The 6,228-nt window shown below is 45.6% G+C and overlaps 1 non-coding gene across 1 annotated transcript; it reads left to right on the top strand.

The window, feature by feature from the left end:
- Positions 1-5,671: 5,671 nt before the first annotated feature.
- TRNAL-UAA (transfer RNA leucine (anticodon UAA)) lies at positions 5,672-5,754 on the top strand. The gene has a single exon. It is a non-coding gene; the product is annotated as a tRNA-Leu (tRNA).
- The last annotated feature ends 474 nt before the right edge of the window (positions 5,755-6,228 follow it).

A 6,228-nucleotide genomic window follows, 5' to 3' on the forward strand; every position in this document is an offset into this window, starting at 1 on the left:
ATTTGAACTAGCTCTACTGACTTGACAGTTTAAACAATACATTTACATTACTATGCACTGCTGCCTTTTATTTTATCTACAATTCAGAAAAATTATTGTTATCATAATGAAAACCCTCTGTTATGGACGAAAAGGCAAATTTATATCCTGCTTACCATGTAGGATATGTGTATACTCTATTTCATAAAAGTTTGAGACAAAAATTTAAATTCTACAAGTAAATAAAGAGAAAATTCTGCCACCAAAAAGAATATATTTCTAATGATAACACAAACTGTAATTTCTATTACAGTAGGGCCCCCTTACTCTTGAGGATACATTCCAAGACCCCCAGCAAATGCCTAAAACTGCAGATAGTACTGAATCTGATATACACTATGATACTTTGATCTGACCACCAGGAGGGTTACTAAGTGACTGACAGGCGAGAAGAATAGACAGAGTGGACATACTGGAAAAGAGATGATTCACGTTCCATGCGTGAGATTTCATCACGCTACTCAGAACGATACTCAATGGGAAACTTACGAATTGTTTGCTTTTGAAATTTTCCATTTAATATTTTCAAAGCGCAGTTGACTGTGGGTAACTGAAACTGAGGAAAGTAAAACTGCAGCTAATGGGGGCTACTATATAATGAGTAAGGCCAGGCAGAGCAAGAAGGATATTTCTAGAGTGTAATTTGGAGCTTCCTGAGTTTTGTAAACTCACACTTGTAAGTGCAGCTTATTCTTACTCCTTTAACTTTACAACTGTGTGTGTGGTGGGAAGATAGGATTTATGGGGGGCTTGGAAGAGAGTTAGGCGGGGAAGAGCAGGCATGGGAAAAAGCAGGAGACAGAAAATGGTTTAGCATCTTCAAAAGACAAGGGACCCCAATTTAGTATGATTTTGATTATACCGGTTGTGAATGAGAGGTTTCACATTCTACTTTATTTCTACATTGTTTGGATGTCATACAACATTTACAACTTGAATCTGTTTCTGTAAAGATGTTTTCATTCTGAAAAGATTAAGAGAGAGAAAGATAAGCGTAGAAGCTACATTTCAGAGGATTCTGGAAAAAAACAGAAAGCAAATGAGTAGGCTTGGAAAGTAAGGGCAATCTATTTAAGAATTTGAAAACAAATGCAAGAAGGAAAGTTGGATGTTAGCAAGGAGGTTAGCAGGATTACTCTTTCTTTTAAAATAGATGTGTAGAAACCCACAGATGCAAAGATGGGAACAATAAACACTGGGGTATTACAATGGGGTGTGAGAGAGTGGGGAAAAGGGTTGCAAGACTATTAGGTACGAAGTTCCCTACTTGAGCAACAGGTTTATTAGAGGCCCTAACCAAAGTATCACGTAATATATCCATGTAACAAACCTACACATGTACCCTCTGAATCTAAAATTTTTCAAAAAAAGAAAGAAAAATTTAAAATATATATGAACAGGCCATGCGTGGTGGCTCACGCCTGTAATCCCAGCACTTTGGGAGGCTGAGGCAGTTGGATCACTTGAGGTCAGCCCGGCCAACATGGTGAAACCCAGTCTCCACTAAAAATACAAAAATTAGCTGGGCGTGGTGGTGCATGCCTGTAGTCTCAGCTATTCAGGAGGTTGAGGCAGGAGAATCGCTTGAACCTCAGAGGCAGAGGTTGCAGTGAGCCGAGATCATGCCACTGCAGTCCAGCCTGGGCCACACAGAGAGACTCTGTCTCTAAATAAATAAATAAAATATATATAAACAACTCTGAAAATAATAAAATAAAATAAAATAGATGTAAAGAAACAAAATACATGCTGTGAGCACATCATCAGTGCTAGAGAAACTAACTTTGCCTAGTATTAGTGCTATAGTATTAGTATTAGAATTAGTGTATTATAGTATTAATAGAATATTAATATTAACGTATTAGTGCTCATAGCTGTGTAAAAAATAGCGCAACATTTAGCAGCCTAAAGCAACAAATATTCATTATCTCACTTGGTTTCTGAGGGTCATGAAATCAGGGCTTAGCTGGGTAGTTCTCGCTCAGGGTCTCTCCTGAGGTTGCAGTCAAGTTGCTGCCTCTTGTTACAGTCATCAGAAGGCTTGACTGAGGTGGAAGATTCATTTCCAAGCTCACTCATGTGAGACCTCAGGTCCTTGTGGTGGTTACTAGAGGCTTCCGTTCAGAGCCTCCATGTGGGACATCACAGCTGGCATCCTCCAGAGTGAATGATCCAAGACAGGACAACCACAGTGGTAGCAGCAGTGCCTGTTGATGATTTCATCTCCAAGTTTGCAGACCACTTTCATTTTATTCTGTCCATCAGAAATGAGTCACTAGATTCAGCCCGCACTCAAGGGGAGGAAAGGTAGTCTTCCCCTGTTGAAGACAGAAGTATGAAAGCATTTATGGACATATTTTTAAAACCATCGCAGAATGTATGAAGAATATCATGGCTTAACTAAGCACATATACACACTGAAAACTAGTTTAAATAGCGTGGAACATTTCTCTGTAAGAAGTACGTTAAATGCAGTTTCTTGAACGTGAAGCCATTTCAACGTCACAAAATCTGTCCTAATATTGACATTTACTCTCTAATATTGTCAGTTATAACAAATGCCATGGCACAGTGCTTTTCACATTTTGTTCCAACACTCAAGCGGGTATTTGTCATGCCTTGTAGTTGCCAGCAAGTTTGGCAACTTTTCCTATGTTTGGGGAATTTCTTCCATTTTCAAGACTGCTTCCTGAGGCAGAAGCCAGAACTTTCTTTCCTATCCACCCTTGCAGCAAGCATCCAGGGATGGAACTTCTGTTCTTCCACACAGACACTTCCATGTATGATGTAGATTTGGAAGATGGCAGCATGGCCCTGAATCCAGTTTCTAGGAAGGATGGAGTAAATGACTCCAATGATGGAATCAGACCTTGGACTCTCTCCATCTTGGGGTTCTGCTTCCCCCTGTGCCGGCTTTATTCTCAGATTGCCTGTCTCTTCCAGTGCTCCTAGTGCCTCATCACCGCACTCCCAGTTTATCATTCTCAGAATTTTCATTATCAATTGCTTCACTTAAACAAACGAACAAACAAACAGTGGAACAAATAATAGCTATTTTATTATTTCCACAGATTTTGTGAATCAGGAATTGGAAAAGGATACTATGGGGACAAACTGTCTACGCTGCATACATAATAATATGGGGTAATTAACTGGAAGGAATCAGTGGCTGTGGGGGAGGAGTCACTTGATGGCTAGGGGCTGGAATCATCTGAAGGCTCACGCAGTCATATTTATAGCAGTTAATACTGCCTGTTGTTTGAGGGCAGTTACCTGAAACAACTACATGTGGCTACTTGGGCTTCCTCACAGCATGGTGGTTCAGTTCCAAGATCAAGTATCTCAAAAAAACAAAGTGAAGTACAGGTACAGCAACTTTTATGACCTAGCCTCAGAAGTCACATAGTATCACTCCTCCATAGACACAAGCCCCTTTCCAGATTCAATGAATGAGAACACAAACCTCCCCCTCCCCCCACATTCCACCTACTAATGGGAGGAGTGTCAAAATCACATTGGAAGAAAAACATTAGTAATGGGAGATACTGGTATAGTTTTGCTGTGTGGCAGGTTGTATTTTTCCAAAGATGACCAACGATAAACTAACTTGTACCAGGCCCATCCTTAAACAGCAGCCAGAAAATTTTAATACAATTTTGAGGCTTCAGAAGGTGCATTTCTAAGGGATACCCTACGATGCAGCTGTGTTACTCCAAACTGTCTTATACTAGGGGCTTGTTGGAAGCTGAGTCTGGGGTTAACAAAAATATCATTCAAATAGTACTGTGGTGTGAATGTGTCCCTCACACACCTACTTTACAGGGTTGTTAAGAAATTTTTATTCATTTATTTTAGAAATGGAATCTCACTATGTTGCCCAGGCTGGAGTGCAGTGGTGGCTATTTACAGGCACAATTATGACACACACAGCCTTGAACTCCCAAGCTCAAGCAATCCCCTGGCCTCAGCCTCCCGAGTAGCTGGGACTACAGGAATGCAACACGACGCCCAGCTGAAAATTAAATGAGAAGATATATGTAAAGAGCTTAGAGCAATGCTTGTCACATAGTGACATGTTCTCAATCCATGTTATTATTATCATTTCATTGCCTTGAAAGCCATTTTTATCAAGACTGTGGCCTCTGACAATTTGGCGCCATACAATGGAGATAGCGGGTGGCAGGTGGCACTCTGGTGACCCCATGTCATCACCACGTGGCTGCCTCTTGACCCTGGCAGAGTCTAAGTTCCCTTTCTTCTCTCAGCACCGCAGGGCAAGGCCTGAGGAACTGCTCTTGCCTGAGCTCCTGTCGTGTACTTCGGAGGGCCGGGCCTGGCGCTTAGAAGGAGGGGTGCTGTTGAGGTCAGGACACAGGAGCAGGCCTCTGACAGCTTACAATGCTGTGTGGCAAAGTGTGAAGGGGGTGATTCTCCCGGTTACTATCCTGAGGCCCTCTCGCAGGGGCAGTTCTCTAAGAGTTGGCGGAAACTCCAAGAACCAGGGCAGCAGGCTCGTGACAGCCCGTGTTCCCAGGGATCACAGGAGTTCCAGGAAGAGGCAAGACAGTTCTTACAATGTGACCCAGTAGGAGAGCCATTGGTGAGGTCTTGCACAGTGAGGTTAGTGTGTGCAGTCTCCAGGCTGATAGAAGTTCTTGATGAAGAAGTCGCTGCCTGCACCATATGAACAAGGGCGTGGCCGGACAGTTGTGTGGCTGCCAGATCCCAGCTCAGCCACAGGCCCCTACCACTCCACAACACAGAGCCTGGGCTCTGGGTTCTGTGGGAGATATGAGGTCCTGGGTAGTGGGGAATGGAGTGGAAGTCCTGGGAAAAGGGATAACAGGACAAACTGAATCTCATGTGCACAGAAAGGAAGGACAGCATTGCAAAACAAGGAAGGGGGACAGAAATATCTCATTGCATCGTAGGGTAGCGGGGGCAAAGAGGAGGCCACCGCGCTGCATCCAAGGCTGTGCAGTGGCGATGGTGCCTTCAGCCACCAGGAAGGGCGACTTTGCCACGCTCCCCTGCATGTGGCGTGGCACAGCCGACACGCGCATTTCTACAAAGCCTCCCTCCCGTGTGACTTGTGGCACGTGCGAAGAAGAAAAGCGGCCCCTAGGGGCAGGGGTCCAGGAACTCTGCTGCTGCCCGTGCACCTCATTCCTTGAAACCTACTCTGGTTAGAACAACACAAACTAAACGCCGCCCTGTGGGCCGCGTCCCTGCACCACCAACCAGGCGCCTCCAGAACGCGCTCCCAGGAACTCAGTTTGCTGGTGTGTGTTTGCGGCGCCCGCGCACCTCGAAACTGAAAGCGCAACTGGAGGGCCCGGAGTCTCGCCCCAGCCAAAGGCCCGCGAGCGCCGCTGCCGCAGCCTCCACCCCAACAGAGAGCGCGCCGCTCCGCTGCAGTTGTCTTCACTGCCGCAGCGGGCCGGGGGCAACAGTGAGCCGCGGCGGCGAGAAACCGAGGTACCGGCGTGGCGTCCGCCCCAGCCCGGGCTGAGAGAGCCGAGAGAGTCGAGAGAGTGGCGGCGAAAACTCTCTGCGTTCTGGAGGGAGGGTGCGTGCAGGAGGAGGTAGAGGACGCCTTGTAAGGAGAGCAAAAACAACGTTCAACGTCTGCACCAGGATGGCCGAGTGGTTAAGGCGTTGGACTTAAGATCCAATGGACATATGTCCGCGTGGGTTCGAACCCCACTCCTGGTAGCTTCAGGTTTTTCTCTAAGTTATTTTATTTTTTAAAAATACGAATCTCACTGAACACACCACGCCTTGGACATTAGAATTCCGACTTCTGGCTGGGAGAAGCGCAACGCTCACACGCAAAGTCCCGCTTCCCACCAAGAGACCGCGCAGGCGGCGGCCCTCAGAGCTCCGCTCACTTCCCCAGCTGCGGGGCGGGAGGCGGCCGGGAGGGGGAGGGCTGTGACCTGGAGGGTGTTTTTAAAACTGCCTCTGCAAAAAAGTAAAAAATGCATCTCTCTTTTTTTCCCCCTCTCTCTCTGTCTCCCTTTTTTTTCCCCCGCCAATGTTAATTTTGTGCACACAACTCTTCTATTAACTCCTAGAAGGCGGAGACTGTATCATCCTAGATGTAAAATGCACTCCAACTTGGGTTCGGCTTAGAATTTTTAAATACAGCGTGGTCAAGTTTTTTTTTCTTCTTCTCCCTTTAAAATT

This window comes from Pan paniscus, chromosome 5 (genome assembly GCF_029289425.2).
Source record: "Pan paniscus chromosome 5, NHGRI_mPanPan1-v2.0_pri, whole genome shotgun sequence".
NCBI lineage: Eukaryota > Metazoa > Chordata > Mammalia > Primates > Hominidae > Pan > Pan paniscus.